Source organism: Herpailurus yagouaroundi, unplaced genomic scaffold (assembly GCF_014898765.1).
Source record: "Herpailurus yagouaroundi ecotype Mexico unplaced genomic scaffold, PumYag 181, whole genome shotgun sequence".
Taxonomy (NCBI): domain Eukaryota; kingdom Metazoa; phylum Chordata; class Mammalia; order Carnivora; family Felidae; genus Herpailurus; species Herpailurus yagouaroundi.
The window spans coordinates 18,081,776-18,099,491 of NW_024412412.1; the positions used below are offsets into that span (position 1 = coordinate 18,081,776).

A 17,716-nucleotide genomic window follows, 5' to 3' on the forward strand; every position below is an offset into this window, starting at 1 on the left:
GAGTACCCTCTTGGAATGTGTTCCATAGTCAGGGAATCGCTGCAAGTCACTTTTGTGCAGGCAGAACCAGATGGCAGACTGCAGTTCTCTCGAACAGATGCAGTCAACTATTTGCTTGTTGGTGATGGTGGGGACTAAGTTAGGGTCTTCCTTGGTGTCTGAAGTTTCCTCTAAGGCTAGCATATTGAAAAGGTCCAATTCGCTCTATGCAGCCATCATGACCTCTTTCCCCAGTCCAGTGGGCCGGTGGTCATCAGCAGGAACATCACCTCCAGATGCCATCAAGCCTACTACAGTAACGGGATCGGGACTGTGGGCCCCCAGGGCCTGACCAGCCAGCATTCTAGCTCAGCAAAAAAACTTTGAATGGCTTTGTTTTTAAAGGAAAACAGAGTGAATGCAATCTGCTGACAACTAGCTCCCCTCAACACAGCAGGAAAGAATATAAGATCCAAGCCCACTGGCCCAGCATCAGGATAGCTGTGCAAAGTCCTGCTTTGGACTAGTACCAGAGTTTCTATGAACAGGGCTTTTGTTTTCGTTTTAGGCCTCATGACTCGCCTTGGTTCTCAGCACCCCTTGTGCTGAGGCTGCAGCCCTACTAGACCCTCTCTTTTCTTCCAGACTAAATCAGTATGCAGGCCCTTGACTGGGTCCCTGCTACCTGCTTTTAGCCTCTTTCTTTCCCTGTTCTCCCCCAAACTGCATGAAACCCATCTCCTACCAGATGCCAAGTGCCCTAACTCTGTGCTCCCTTGTTTGCTGATACATCTGTAACAGCAACTGTGCATTTTCTAGGGCTTCTTTTTTTTTAATGCACTTATAAAGGTCATTTAATTTTATTTTTTAATTTATGTTTCATTTTGCATTTTTTAAATATACAGTTCTCAGTTCTATGAGCTACAGAACAACTTCCTAGGAACTCTTTAGTGTTGCTCTTCATGCTGTTCCTTACCTTAGCCCCTGGCAAAGCTGATTTGTTCTCTGCCCCTATAGTTTTGTCTTTTCTAGAATTTCATATAAGTGGAATCATATGGCATGTAACACTTAGCATAACATATTTGAGGTTCATTCATGTTTTTGCATCCATGTTATGCATAAGTGGTTTGTTCCTACTTATTGATAAATGCATCTCATTGTATGATTGTACCATTGGTTGTTTATCTGTTCACCAGTTAAATGACATTTGGGTTTCCAGTTTTCAGTGATAACAAATAAAGGCTGCTATAAATTCATGTTATACATTTTTGTGGGAATACACATTTTTATCTCACTGGAATAAGGACCCAGAAGTGGGTTTTCTGGGTCATATAGACAGTGTGTATTTAATTTTTATGGTAAACTGCTAAACTGTTCCAAAATGATGGCATTATTTTGCATTTCTGCCAATAACATGAGAGTTCTAGCTGATCCACATTCTCACCAAGGTTTTGGTATTGTCTGATATTTTGTTTTTAGTCTAAAAGATGTGGCTGTAGTATCTTTATGCCTCTTCTTATCCTCTCTTAACTGTCTCTACTGTCCTATGAGTTTATCTGGTAACTATGCAGCCATATCTCAGGTTCTGAACTTCATATCTATTTAAGTGATTAGGTCAACAGATATTTACTGAAGGCCAACTGTGTGTCAGGTACTGTTCCTGGTGTTATGATTCAGTGATGAACCTGACAGATTTAAATTCCCTGACCTTATAGACAAAAATTATTTTCACAAATACAAGCACAATGAACTGAATATAAAGACAGATATATAAATTAAAAACTGAAATTATTCCAGAATTTGCACTAGCCAACATAATAGCCATTAGCAACCCAGGTAGCTACTATAGGAAATGTGACCAGTACTAGCTGAATGAGCCATAAGTATAAAATATTCACCAAATTCTGAAAAGGTAAAGTGGTAAGAAGAGTATGAAATATCTCACTTATAATTTTTATATTGATTACACCTTTAAATGGTAATAATTTTCATCTACTGAGTTAAATAATATTAAAATTATTTTCTCCTGTTCTTTTATATTTTTTTGATGTGACTACTAAAAAATTTAAATTATGTACTTCTGTGGTTCACATTATATTTTTATTGGATAGCACCATTCTGGAGAGTTAGATGTAATACTAAGGACACAAACAGGTTAATATTACAGACAGTGACTGAAGTAGGATTTAGAGAATACTTGAAATAAAATGGTCAGAAAAAACTTTGTGAGGAAATGAGATTTGAAGTCTAACCTGGATGATGTGAAGGAAGCAGGCATGTGTCAGTCTTGGGGGAGTGTCGGAAGCAGAAGAAACAGTACAAGCAAGACCCAGAAAGAGCAATTACTCTGGGTGTTTGAAGAATGGAGAGAAGGCAGTGTGGCTGGGAGGGAATGAGAGAAGTCAGAGTGGTCTGCAGAACTCAGACCCTGGGTCTCAGAATGTGGTTAAGAAACACGGGTTGGACACTGACCTAGCACCTACACTCAGGAAACTACTGAAAAAACAGTCTCCTATTTGAAGTTTCTACCTTTATTCTCTACTGCCTCTAGTTATTAGTAGGGACTACCTACCATTCACTGGGCTCCTACTATGTGCCAGGTACTGACAATTTGAAGCACTTGGTGGTCTTGCTTCACCCAGAACTCAGGGTTCTGTTCTGGGCTCCTTCTTCCACTGGCAGAGATTTCCCTCCCTCCTTCATCCTCTGGGATTCTACATTCCTGGGCCCTTTGTCATATAATATCCCCATCTTTATCAACCAGGACCAGGCCATGAAAATCAGAAACTTTAGTCTTTTTTTTTTTTATGTTTATTTATTTTTGACAGAGAGAGAGAGAGAGAGAGAGAGAGAGAGAGAGAGAGAGACAGAGAGACAGAGCATGAGCCGGGGAGGGGCAGAGAGAGAGGGAGACACAGAATCCGAAACAGGCTCCAGGCTCTGAGCTGTCAGCACGGAGACCGATGTGGGGCTCGAACTCATGGACCGTGAGATCATGACCTGAGCTGAAGTCGGAAGCTCAGTAGGACGCTCAACCGACTGAGCCATCCAGGCGCCCCAGAAACTTTAGTCTTAATAAGTTTTTGCTCTTACTTTTATCCTACTTGATATATAGGATAGATACAATTTTGATATTATGTATCTATTTATTTCGGACACCTAAGTTTCATGGGATAAGATACACATACTTTTCACAGTTTGACATCTTTGTAATCAAGATGCTTATTCCAATCAATGTCAGCCAATAGTTGTCTTTGTCAGCACATAAGCATATTTGGTCATGGTGGTTCATTTGCCATGATTTCAATTGAGTTATGTGTATTAGTGGATTGTTACTATACATATGTTGAGTTTAGTTATTGAAAATATCTTCAGAAAGACTGTACTACAATTTATCTTTGAAACAAAAAGTTACTGTGTTCACAGAAAAACATGAGAACACAAGGGGGATAAATTTGATAAGAGTAAAAAAAAAAACTTACACATTGGAGGAACAACCAAAATTCCATATTTTTTTGTAAATCAACAACAAAGAACTTTAAAGAATATATCTACAGGTAAATGAAGCTGTTACTACATTTTAGCATGTACCTACAAGCAAACCCAAGACTTCTAACAGGAAAAAAACTACAGTTGAAGGCAGAAGACATTGCTAAATCCCAATGGCAATAACAGAACACTCTTGATACTATAGTGAGCAATATCATGTAGAAAAACATGGACACCAAGTGACAATGGTTTTTAGAAAAGTCACAATGTAAAGAAGTTAGGAATACCTTCTCATTTTATTTTGCTTATTGCATTTATTTTTAATCCACAAAAATAATATAGGATAAAAAATCTTGTCTAAATCTAAAGGAACTCTTTCATAAGTATAAAGCTGTCAAAACCTATGTGATTTAAAAATATATTTCATGGGGCGCCTGGGTGGCGCAGTCGGTTAAGCGTCCGACTTCAGCCAGGTCACGATCTCGCGGTCCGTGAGTTCGAGCCCCGCGTCGGCTCTGGGCTGATGGCTCAGAGCCTGGAGCCTGTTTCCGATTCTGTGTCTCCCTCTCTCTCTGCCCCTTCCCCATTCATGCTCTGTCTCTCTCTGTCCCAAAAATAAATAAACGTTGAAAAAAAAAATAAAAACATATTTCATAAATTATTTGGCAGCATTTTATCTTTTTAGTAGTACAGAAAATAACGGTACATTTTTCAATCAATGATAGATATATGTTAATACAATTCATGCCAAAATGTCAAATGAGTCTGGAGCCATTTGGATATTTTCCAGGGATCAAGTGTGGATACTTAGGTCCCTTCTCCTGAACTCCCATGGCCAGGAGGCTAGTAACACAGCAGAAGAAATGTAGAACAAAAGGAGGATTTCCCACAGGCACCCATTTGCCCCACACCATTATCCCAAGGTCAAACATATAATTCAGTGATTTTCAATGTGCTGATAATGTCTGTAAACCCAGGAGCCATGAAAATGGGAGAACTGAAGTCACAATGACTTGGGGCTACTGAAGGTATTGGTTGATAAAAGCTAACAAATGCTAAACACTTTTAAATATCCAGGACAGTTCTGCATCATGAGGAACTGTCCCACCCAAAATACCAATAATGTTCCCGTTGAGCTGTTATTTGTTGGCAGAGCTTACTTTATAAGCTCAATCCTTCACCTATCCAGAAATATTCCAGATGTTTGTCATGGGACTGACATAGCTGAGCTGTTGATTTAGACTTAGAGAGGAAATTCTTGATGGTACCCTATCAAATTAAGCTTCAGTGTTTCCTCACCCCACCCATGCCACTCAGAGATATCCTAAGATTCTGTCAATGAGACTGGTCTGTTCCTTTCTTCAAATACCCCAAATACTCCAAATACAATTACCAAAGGTAGAAGAGAATAGGCAGAGATTTGGTCACAATGAGTGTTATTTATACATATTATTTCTAATCTCTACTGCCACCTTGGAAGAAAGATTTTACTTGAACATTCAGGTGGCCAGGGCCCATGCATACAATGGTGGCCCTTTGGGTGAGAAGATGCTTCACAAAGTGCTATATGTGTTTCGTGAGAGTCATATGCTCAGATCTCTGATTTTGTTAGCACATTAAAAATAATTTGGTCTTTCAAGAATTGAGTCACATAAGTTATGCTTGATGAGGCTTATTCTACCTAAACGTCAGATTATTCTGGTCAACAGAGAACTACATTCTCTTCATGGAGGCAACCTAAGCATAAAGTCACCTGATCAGATTGACTTGACATTCCTTCAAGATCAATGTCATTTTGTAGGATAATCCCACTGTCAAGAATGTATTTCTATTTCACCTCTTGAAAATCCAATCTAATCCTTCAAGGCAAAATTCAAACGCCTCTCTTGAGGCTTATTACTTGATTTGCTCTCCCTGAACACCTAGTGTATGCTATTATCCCCTTCTTTGTCATTTAGTACAGAATATGGTACATCTAGTCACTTAAAATACCTCATTTTCTCTACTAAATTGTAAGATCCTTGAGTACAACAGCCATAATCATACATGCAAAGAACCTAGGGTAACAGGTATTCAAAACCACCTCTCAAATAGTAAGGATCCTGGCTTTATAGATGGATATACTTGGGAGATGTAATAGTAAGCTTGAGTCAAATTAAGTAGGCTATTAAATGGTGGCATTAAAAGTGAATTCTGACCTGGACTTCAATCATAACTCTAGATCAGTAGATTATGAATCAGGAGTAAGTTTAGTACACAAGGGACATTAAGTAACATCTAAAGACATCTCTGATTGTCAAAAATGGGAGTGGAGTCAATAGAAGGATGCTACTGACAGCTGATGGTGGAGGCCAGGGATACTGTAAATATCCCACAATGAAGAAGACAGCCGCTCCTCCATCCCCAACAACATAGAAATATCAGCCCAAAATGTCAGTAGTGCTGAGACTGAAAAATCCCACTCTAAATCTATCAAATCAGTTGTTTTTTCCGTGTTTCCCATGCCCTTGCTAAGCTTTGGGATTTATGGAGTTCACTGAATGTATACCCTTTTTAGATAATCTCAGAGTTCCTGGAAAGCCATCATCTTCTTTATAATCATCATCAATATCATCACTGACAGCAATAAAATGACAGCGAAACTCAATAGCAGCAATACTTTAACAAGATTAAATTTTGAGGCAGTTCAAGGGATTTGGCAGAAACCAGAACAGGGCCTTCACCCCTGAAGCCTAAGGATAAGAACCATGTGTCTGCTAATACTGTAACTATTCATTACTAGGTTAGGGAGAGATTTCCAGGGCAATTTCTATTATTTCCATTATTTCAAATCTTTCCATCAAAGTACCTCTTACACCCTGCCTTCAAAGATGAAACTGGAGATAAACTATGTTAGAGAATCAAAATTTTTTCTTTATAGGCAAATATATTTGGAGAATCAAATTCTCTGCCTTGCCTGTATCATAATTTATGTATCTTATAAACTGTCAAGAAATTTCTATTTAATAAAGTTTTATTTCTTGCTATTATGCCTTAAAGTTATTTATTTATTTATTTATTTGTTTGTTTATTTGTTTATTTTCATGTTTATTTATTTTGAGAGACAGAGACAGCATGTGAGCAGGGATGGGGGAAGGGAAAGAGAGGAAGAGAAAGAATCCCAAGCAGGCTCCACACTGTCTCAGGAACTGTGAGATCATGACCTGACCTGAAACCAAGAGTCAGATGCTTAACCAATGGAGCCACCCAGGTGCACCCCTAATGCCATTTTCTTGTTTAGTTTTATGGAACTTTATCCTGCCCTGTTTGCAGATTTAGATTTAGGAATCTAGATTTACAAATAAATAAGAATTTTTGTGACTTTCTTTTACTGAGGGGAAATAATCAAGCTTTCTTACCACAGCACCCCATCATCCATTCCTTTTTAGATACTCCCAGTTTATTCATCTGTCATCTCTCATAATTCTTCATGTTTCTTTTAACCTCTAAAGCCCATGGCCTACACCACACACACTTGCACTCACACACACACACACACACACACACACACACACACACCCTCACACACTCCTCTCTTCATGGCTGACACACACAAATAAAAAGTGGAAGAAATAGAGACCAAAATACTTTATGCAATGAAGAAAGTTGAACTGCATTCTAGAATAATAAATAAGGGAGCTGTGGACTCAGACTTTTTTATTTGTTTTAGCTCAGTGATGGTGAGTGTAAGAAACTGAAAGCTGCCAGGCCCAGAAGATTTCACTAATGAATTCTAACAAACATTTAAGAAGAAATAATACCAATTCTCCACAATCTGTTCCAGAAAATAGAAGCAGAAGGAACACTTCCTAAGGCCAGCATTATCCCAATCACAAAACCAGACAGACATTAAAGATAGAAAAACCAGGGGCCAATATTTCTCATGAGCATACATGGAAAAATTCTCAAGAATACTAGAAATTGAGCCCAAGAATGTATAAAAAGAATTATACATAACAATCATACCTGGGATCTATTCCAGGTATACAAGACTGGTTCAACATTTGAAAATCAATTAATGGAATCCATTATATCAACAGACTAAAGAAGTCAGAGATGTAGTAATATACATGATGAAGAGGAGGAGGGAGTGGAGGAGGATGGCTTTTTCAGGAACTCTGAGACTATGTATTTTTTTTCTAATGTAGACCCCATGCCCAGCATGGAGCTCAACAGGGCTCGAACTCATGACCCTGAGATCAAGACCTAAGCTGAGATCAACAGTTGAACGCTTAACCAACTGAGTCACCCAGGCACCACAGGAACTCCGAAACTATCTAAAAGAACATATCCTTCCAGTGAACTCCATGTATCACTAAGTTTGGCTAGTTCATGGGAAACAAGAAAAAAAAAATCAATGACTTAACAGACTTAGAGATAAACTTGGGAGTCCACCCAGACTCCACATTTAACACCACAATATAATATCTCACGTAATTTGACTTAACCTTACTTTGCAAGGGTAAATAACAAAATACAACAGACATGTCTATTCCATGAAACTGTATAAGCACCATGACTGTACTTCACGAAATCACCTTAAAAGTAAAAATTCAATCCAAGCCAATATGTTTTGTTTAACATACTGCAGAAATGTCTCCGGTTTTGGATTTAAGTGACACAGTATTAAAATCATGAGGTTTTTCATTAAAATGTGAGAAAACAATCTATATGCAAAGCTATGTTTAGGGTATGTGAGGTAGGGCCGAATTTTAAAAAGTCAACTTTTATAAACTAAAATAAAATTTGAAATTCACTGGGCTGAAATATACTAAATATCCTATATCTTGATGGGGAGAGAACAAAAGGGCCATAATGCAGTTTTATATATATTGCTCTCATTTTGAAAATAATTCCATTAGAAAAATACAACATAATATTCTAAATGTAAACCTAAGTCCCAAATACCACCATTGAACTTAAATGAAAGCTCTCTATCTATCATTGGGTAGACAGAGTTTCTGCTTGAAGGTTCATCTTTTTCATCTTGTACTAAAGCAAACCTTTTATATACTACTGTATATTCCCCATGGTCTTCTACTTCTCTGCATTTACCTCCTTTTTTGAGTGCATACTGCATTTCCATATACTAAAATACTGTCTTACATACTACTGCTTGAACTAAATTTGGCTTTTACACAAAGTTACATGGGAAATATACTAAGATAGTCGTGAATGGTACAGAAACTACAACCATTTGTCATTTGCCAAGCTATGTTTACACAGTGGCAGAGAAGAAATAGGAAGTAACTTTTTCTTATAACTTGCTTTGTGGGTTTAGCATTACTAGCACAAGGGATTTTCCCCAGATCCTTAATAAGTTAAATACAAATTGCAATAATGTCCTTTTCCAAAACTTATCCTGCTATGTATTATTATTTATATAAGCAACAGCCCCATTTGAAGATAAAGGGAAAGGTCAAGGCAGTTAAGTGACAGTATTTCAGTTTACTACAATAAATTATATACCTGTCAAGTCTCCAGGTTACAAAACTGCATCACTATGGAAGTTTTCAACTTTTTAAACTCTTCTCCCATTTGACTTATAAAATATATATATATATATATATATATATATATATACACACATGTAATTATTTTTCCCATCTGATGAATCCCTTTTGTGATTTCTTAGTTAAAAATATGAAATTTAGGGGTGCCTGGGTGGCTCAGTTGGTTAAGCATCCGACTTCGGCTCACGTCATGATCTTGCAGTTTGTGAGTTCAAGCCCCACGTTGGGCTCTGTGCTGACAGCTCAGAGCCTGGAGCCTGCTTCACATTCTGTGTCTCCCTCTCTCTCTGCCCTTCCCCTGCTCACTCACTCTCTCTCTCTCTCAAAAATAAATGAACATTAAAAAAAATTTTTTTAGATATATACAATTTAGAAACCATGTGTGGTTCCAAGGCAAAAGTATATGGCCACTATAAGTATTATAGTAATAATATGATCTTTCATTGAAGTGACCCTTAAAATAAAAACATCATATTCTAAAATATTCATCAAAGATCCACTAAGTGTTAGAAACTGAGCACTTAAAATACGTATCAAACTTCCAACCAGGTCCCTTGGGAGCTTATCATCCAGTTAAGGTGGGAAGATAAAGAGTAATAATAATAGTAATGATGGTAACAACCGAACTAATTATATGCATTATAATGCTTACATAATACAACCTAGTACATTAATATACATTGATTACTATACTCCAGGCATAAGTCTAAGCATTTTACATATATTAACTCATTTAATACTGAAAACAACCCTACAGAATGGGTATAATTATTATGATTATTTTCATTTTATAGATAAGGAAATTGAGGACAAATGGAAGAAACAGCAGAGATAGAATATGAACCCTCTCTCCCTCTCTCTCTGCCCTTCTCCTGCTCATGCTTGCTCTCTCTCTCTCTCAAAATAAACATTAAAAAAGTTTAAAATAAATAATAATCTTTAAATATAAAGAAACAGGTACATTAAAAGTAAAAGGATGGAGAATGTATACCATGTGAACATTAATAATAAGAAAGGTGAATTGACTCTGTTGATGAAGTATATGTCAGGACAAGAGATATTACCAGGAATAAAGGAGGACATTTCCTGATGCTCTTCAATTCATCAAGAACATGTTAAAATCCTAAATGTGTATATAACTAATAATTCAGTTTAAAGCAGAAGCAAAACAGACTAAAATGACATATTTAGAAATTCACAATTTTAGTTAGAGATTTTAGCCCTTCTTTCTTAATAAGTGATAGGACAGATAGAGATATATTCAGACGTCATACAGAAATGTGAGTCACATTACTAAACAATGTGATTTAACTGACTGATATTTATATGACAGATGCCCAACACCAAGAAAGATCTTGCTGAACCATAAAACAAGCCTCAACTAACTGAAAAGTTTTGAAAAACTGTAGAACATGTTCTCCAACCGCATAGGATTAAATTAAAATTTTGAACATTTGGAAATTGAGTAATATTCTTCTAAATAATCCACAGGCAAAGTAGAGAACACAAGGGAAATTAGAAAATATTTTTAACTGATTTGTTTAAATTAAAAAAAAATTGAGAACAGTAAAATAAAAATTTACAAATAAAGAAAAAACAATGAAACCAAAAGCTAATTCTTTGAAGTAAAAAAATTGATAAAGTTCTAATTATAATACTCTAGAAAGCAAGTAGACCCAAATTATCAACATCAGCAATAAAGGAGGGACATTATGATGCATCTTATAGATTTTAAAGGACTATAAGGAATTACTATGAAAAATGTGATGACAATAACTTTGACAGTTTGGATGAAATGAACATAATCTTTAAACAATTCTACTAAAGCTATACAAGAAAAAAATTAAAAATCTAAATAACCTGATTTTGGTTAAAGGAATTTAGTCTGTAATTTAAATCTTCACACAACAGGGGGGCCTGGGTGGCTCAGTCGGTTAAGTGTCCAACTTCGGCTCAGGTCATGATCTCACGGTCTGTGGGTTCAAGCCCCGCGTCAGGGTCTGTGCTGACAGCTCAGAGCCTGGAGCCTGTTTTGGATTCTGTGTCTCCCTCTTTCTCTGACCCTCCCTGTTCATGCTCTCTCTCTCTGTCTCAAAAATAAATAAATGTTAAAACAAAAATTTAAAAAATAAATAAATAAATAAATAAATCTTCACACAACAAAAACTCTGAACCCAAACGGCCTTGCTTGTAAATTCTTCAAAATGTCTATGAAGAACATACTAATCTTACATAAACTCTTTCAGAAGACTTGGGAAGAGGAAATGCTGTCCATATCATTTTATGGGACTGACATTATTCTGATACTAAAATGAGATAAAACATTATTTCAAGAAAGAAAACTATGGACCATTATCTCTCATGAACACAGAAGTAAAAATCCTCAAAAAAAATTCGCAAGTAATGTCCAAAAATATGCAAAAAAACAGTTAATTCTCCACGCTCAAGTGAGTTTATCTCAGGAATGATTAAACCTGCTACAGAAATTCAGTACAAGTCACCTTATCACAATAAAGTCTCCTAACCGGCTCTGCCACTCCTCAGGCACTATTTCAACTCACCTTCTTCTCCAGCATTTACACACACACACACGCTTCCCAATCTATTACAGAAATTAGTGAGAATAAAGGAGAAAAGAATCACTGGAGTCATAGTTATTGGCCTGGGATGGGGTTGTGCTATGGATTTTCTTTCACTTCCCAAAGCCAAGTGAGAATTCCAAGAGATTCACTAAGGGTATTTCATGGAATAACAATAATAACCTTTTCTGATGAGACTGTGAATATCATGACTTAAATAAATAATACAAAAAGAACACAGCTTTCTATTATATCTGTCTTCCATAAGGCCCTTTGGTTAGCACCTGTGATGGGCACGAAGAGACAAAGCAACTAAGACAGGACTAAACTAGCAAAGGCTGGAATCATTTGAAGTGTGAAGCGTGAGAATAAGGGAATGACTTTATGAAAACGGAGATGAAGACAACAATCTGAAGCCGTATGAGGAAAGGGCAAAAGCAAGAAAGGAATGGTAATGGTTGAAAGATCATATTTTAGAGGAAAGACATGACAGATAAAGCTCATTCAGGGATTTCCTTCTCTTCCTTCTGTATCAAGTGTCTATAAAATTTGCATTGTTCACTAATGCAGGGAGATGTGTACACAAGGACACATACGGTTGACCCTTGAACAACACGAATTTGAATTGCATGGGTCCACTAATACGTGGATTCTTCTACAAATACAGTAAAATACTGCAAAAGTATTTTCTTTACGGTTTTTTTTTAAATTCTTTTTAAAAATGTCTTTGATTGTTTACTTATTTTTGAGACAGAGAGTCAGAGCGTGAGCTGGGGAGGGGCAGAGAGAGAGGGAGACACAGAATCCTAAGCAGGCTCCAGGCTCTGAGCTGTCAGCACAGAGCCCAATGAGGAGCTCGAACTCACGAACAGCAAGATCATGACCTGAGCCGAAGTCGGACGGTCAACCGACTGACCCATCCAGGTGCTGTGTGATTTTCTTAATATCATTTTCTTTCCTCTAGCTTACTTTATTCTTTTTCTTTGCACGTGTGACAGTGCTCTTTTGATTTTAATTTTATTATCATTATTTTTTAAATGTTTATTTATCTTTGAAAAAGACGAAGAGACAGAATGCAAGCAGGGAAGGGGCGGAAAGAGGGAGACAGAATCTAAAGCAGATTCCAGGCTCCAAGCTGTCAGCATGGAGCTGGACTCAGGGCTCAAACTCCAGAGCTGTGAGATCATGACTTGAGCCAAAGTCAGATGCTAAACTGACTGAGCCTCCCAGGCATCCCTCTAGCTTACTTTATTCTAAGAATACATTGGGGCGCCTGGGGTGGCTCAGTCGGTTGAGTGTCCGACTTCAGCTCAGGTCATGATCTCACGGCTCGTGAGTTCAAGCCCCGCATCGGGCTCTATGCTGATAGCTCGGAGCCTGGAGCCTGCTTCAGATTCTGTGTCTCCCTCTCTCTCTGCCCCTCCCCCGCTCATGCTTTTTCTCTCTCTCTCTCTCTCTCAAAAATAAACATTCAAAAATAATTAAAAAATAAAAAAAGAGAATACAGTATATAATACGTATATCATACAAAATACGTGTTAATCATTCCTTTATGTTACAGGTAAGGCTTCTGGTCAACAACAGGCTATTAGTAGTTCAGTTTTGAGGAGTTATACATGGATTTTTGACTATGTGGTGGTCAGCAACCAACCCTAGTGTTGTTCAAGGGTAAACTGTATACCTTTTCTTTTGCTCAACAATTCTGGAAGTCTAGGATAAAGTCATATTATTTTGTCCCCTGATTGTGACCCTCAATAAACATTCATTGAATGAAGTACACCCTAACGATGACACCAGCTCTTCCTCCAAATCTGGTCGCAGCTGGAGAGTAATTATTTGCGGTTCAGTGCAAATGTTCCTCCTCAGTAATGCTATGGAAAACAGCTGCATCTTCCCTACATACTTTCTATAATAGCACTTATTTAATCATTTTCACATAATCACCACCTGAAGTTATTTGTTCATGTACTTAGTTATTTGTCCACTGTCTTTCCCCCCATTGCCATGTAAACATTATGATAGTGGGGACTTGTATGCTTTCTCACTGTTCTATTCCTAGCCTTTACAACAGTGCCTGGTACATTACAGGTGAACACCATACAGTTGTTGAATGTAGGAAAGGATAAAGGAATAGATTCAGTGGATATTTTGAAAACATTGTGGCCTCTATTCAGAAAGGTTCTTAACATGCAAATTAAGACATACGAGGTGGTATCTCTAGGAGGAGGTACCTGAATCAAAAAATCAGTATTCCTTCTGGAATTCTAATCTAATATTTCAGTTTTAGACCTAAGTACTTAATTTGCATACCAATTACAAAAAACAGAATTAATAATTACAAAAGATACTTATTATTCAAATTTTGTTGCAAAGAAACAGTATACTTTAAAAGTTAAAAAATGAGAAACTAAATTATATCTTGATTTGAAAGACAGAATTTCAGCTAGTTTGTGTCTCTATCAATAATGAAGCAGGCCACTCTCACTGGTTTCACATCTTGCTAACAAAGAAGGTAAGCAGGGAGGACTCCAGCTTATCTACTAGTCCTAAACGGAAGTCAAGGTGTTCTGGCTTGTGTCCAGAAACTTTATCAAGATCCTACTTATAAAGGATGGGTTCAACTCAAAGTCACAGACAATCCTGTTTGGCCTCCAGCCATGGTCTCCACCTGAAATAAACACTGAGATTCAGAACCACTTGAAAAGAGCCTTTTAGAAATTTCCTTTGCCCCGCCATGTCTCCTTCCATGCTTGTCTGCACCTTAACCACCACGGCACCTATTTTAACTGAATGGTTCTTCAAATGATAAAGTAGAATACCAGCTTATAATAAGAAGGTCTTTGCCCATGGGCCCTTCTGTTCGCAGAGAATGGAAGACTAACTGAGCTGATCAATATTATAGTCTTAAGTGTGTGAGAAATGGACAATATAATGCTGCTAACTGGCATCATTCTAAGTGCTAAGTAATAGGAAGAATGTATGTCTGCCATCAATTATGAATAGGAATTCATACTGTGCAGCCTACTATTCAAAGCCACAGTAACTTTATTTTTATAAAGTTGTAAATCATGATTTTATTTCAGAAAAGGGATTTTTGACTAGCTTTAGAAAGAACATGACACAATGTGAAAGTGGACGTTTAATAAATACTTCTTTCTGTACTGCACACAGGGAACAGGTAATAAATGCTGTTGTCTGACTTGATAATGGTGATGCCTTACACAGTGGAGAGACAATTAATGAATGTTCTTTGATTGATGAAGACACAAGCAGTACAAACATGGATGTTTCTTTGTCAGCTTTCACCCAAATAGTTCTGAACAAAAGCAAAATGTGCTTCAGCCACAGAAGGAACTTAAGATGCTGAAATATTAGAATCTTTCTGGTTGTTATGTGTTTCATCTTAATAATAGATATTTACATATTATTTATTATACATGAGGGACAGCTGTTCTAAGTGCTATAGACACATTAAGTTGCTTAATCCTCAAAGCCACCCTAATGATGCTGATGCTGATAATAATAATAATAATAATAATAATAATAATAATAACAACAACAACAACAACAACAATAGGGATGCCTGGGTGGTTCAGTCAATTAAGCCTCCGACTTCAGCTCAGGTCATGATCTCACAGTCCGTGAGTTCAAGCCCATGTTGGGCTCTGTGCTACCAGCTCAGAGTCTGGAGCCTACTTCAGATTCTGTTTCTGCCTCTCTCTCTGCCCCTCCCCTGCTCACAATCTGTCTCTGTCTCTCTCAAAAATAAAATTTAAAAAATTTAAAAAATTTAAAAAATAATAATTCACTATGATGTTTCCTACTTTTATAGATGAAAAACAAAAAGCACAGAGAGGTATCTTGCTCAGGGTTACAGTAGTTTTCACTTTGGGCCAATTACATAGAGTACTGCAGTGAACATTCATTTACGAATACACACACACATGTTGAGGGAACATATTTTCTGTTGGGTATATTTTAGATGTGAAATTACTGGGTTATGGGACATACCTATGGCCATTTTTTTTTTTATGGAATGCTTCACGAATTTGCATGTCATCCTTGCGCAAAGGGCCATGCTAATCTTCTCTGTACCGTTCCAATTTTAGTATATGTGCTGCCGAAGCGAGCATGGCCATTTTTAATACATATTGCTAGATGATCTTCCTAAGTGATACTGTCTGAGAATTTTAGTCGTGCCACATTCTTACCAACACTTGATACTGTCTGTATTTTTCATTTTAGACATTCTGGTTAAGTATACAGTGAAATGTCATGTGGTTTTTTTTTTTTTTAATTTTTTTTTTCAACATTTATTTATTTTTTGGGACAGAGGGAGACAGAGCATGAACGGGGGAGGGGCAGAGAGAGAGGGAGACACAGAATCGGAAACAGGCTCCAGGCTCTGAGCCATCAGCCCAGAGCCCGACGCGGGGCTCGAACTCACGGACCGCGAGATCGTGACCTGGCTGAAGTCGGACGCTTAACCGACTGCGCCACCCAGGCGCCCCTGTCATGTGGTTTTAATTTGAATTTCTCTGATGAGTAATGAAGTGTTGATGCATTTATTGGTCATTTGAACATTCTTTTTCTCTAAGTGCCAGTTAAGTGCTTTGCCCAGTTTTGTCAGTTCTCTCAAAACTCATCTGTACGTTCCACAAAATCCCACTTTACATCTTAGCAATATGTATATGTGTGTATATAAATTAACAAGAAAACTGCAGAAATCATATGGAAATGCAAGCATTCAGGCAGAGTCAAGGACATTTTACATTACCAGATGTAATTATAAAGTTAGAGTAATTAGCTCGTTGTGGAATAGGCTACTGGTTAGACAGACCAATAGAGAAGAATAGGGAAGTGTACTTATGACAAAAGTGACAGTGGGGATTTCAATAAATAGTTCTGGTTCAGGATGGAGGAGATGAGGGAGCAAGGGAAAAAAAAAGGCAACTTTTAATGGAAAAATCTTTATCAATAGTAGAAACTGATTACAATGAGATCTTATTTTTTTAAATAAATAATGTGAATAAATTTTGCAAACAACAAAGCACTGGGTAGGTAATACTTGTTACTATTATTCAAAAGAGGAGGAGACCACTGCAATAAAATTTAGCATCAGACAGAGACCTACTAGGTTTCCTCTACTTTTTTCCTGTCCTTTTGTCCCTTAAAACTATATTTTCAGAACATAGTCTAGTACAGAAGATGTGAATTGACTTCCTAAAGCAAATCTCGGCAGAAAAGGCACACCATTCTGCTATTCCACCTGATCTAAACTCATCACTGAATTTCAACAGTTCCTTGGAAAGTTTCAGAATCTCTCTCTGCCTATAATGGAGACCAAACATATTTTAGAAAACCATTCTTGATTTCCCTAATGAAGGACATTTGGAATATCTGAAATTTCCTTATCCTCTTGTTGAAATTAATTTGAAATGATGGAACTCTTTCAAAATCAGAGTAGTTATTTTTTAATAGTTCATTACTCATTAGGTCACCCGTAAAATTCAGCCCAATATGACTCAAAACTAGCACTGAAAACATTTGCAAATTGTATTTAACAGGTTCATGGTTCTCTAATGACCCCACCAAGGCCAAGTTAGCCAAAATGAGTGACTGCTTATTCCAATATATTCTCTCACTTTCCATTCTTGTTTCTTTTAAGGTAATCTGTTTTTAAACAGAGTTCTTACAATGCACTTAGGAGTCTGCAAAATAAAAGTATTCATGAATGAGAAAAGCCTGCAGTTGAAAGAAGCTTTTCTTTCAGAGGTGAAAACATGCAGGTCATGTGATTCACAAACCTTGCATCAATTTTGAAAATAGTGTTACTCTCAATTAAATAACTACTAATTCCCTACGTGATGCTTCATGCTTCATTCCTTTCCATCTTTTTTTAAAAATGAATTTTAATTCACATGAGTTTTGCGGTAAAATAGTTTCCCAGATGTATGTGCAGGAAATGATAAAAAGAGAGCTGAATCTACAGTTGGAAAGGGATATTCATGGCAGAGTCCAGAAAAAACCCAGACTGTATTCCTAAGGTGCAGAGAGGCAAATTCGTTGGACACTTTTTATTTACCACTCTGGATTGGATAACATTTCATCTATTTT

At 37.1% G+C, this 17,716-nt stretch overlaps 1 non-coding gene across 1 annotated transcript; it reads right to left on the reverse strand.

Moving 5' to 3' along the window:
* Positions 1-15,624: 15,624 nt before the first annotated feature.
* On the reverse strand, positions 15,625-15,732 carry LOC121040019 (U6 spliceosomal RNA). Its single transcript, XR_005795090.1, has one exon. It is a non-coding gene; the product is annotated as a U6 spliceosomal RNA (small nuclear RNA).
* Between the last annotated feature and the right edge of the window lie 1,984 nt (positions 15,733-17,716).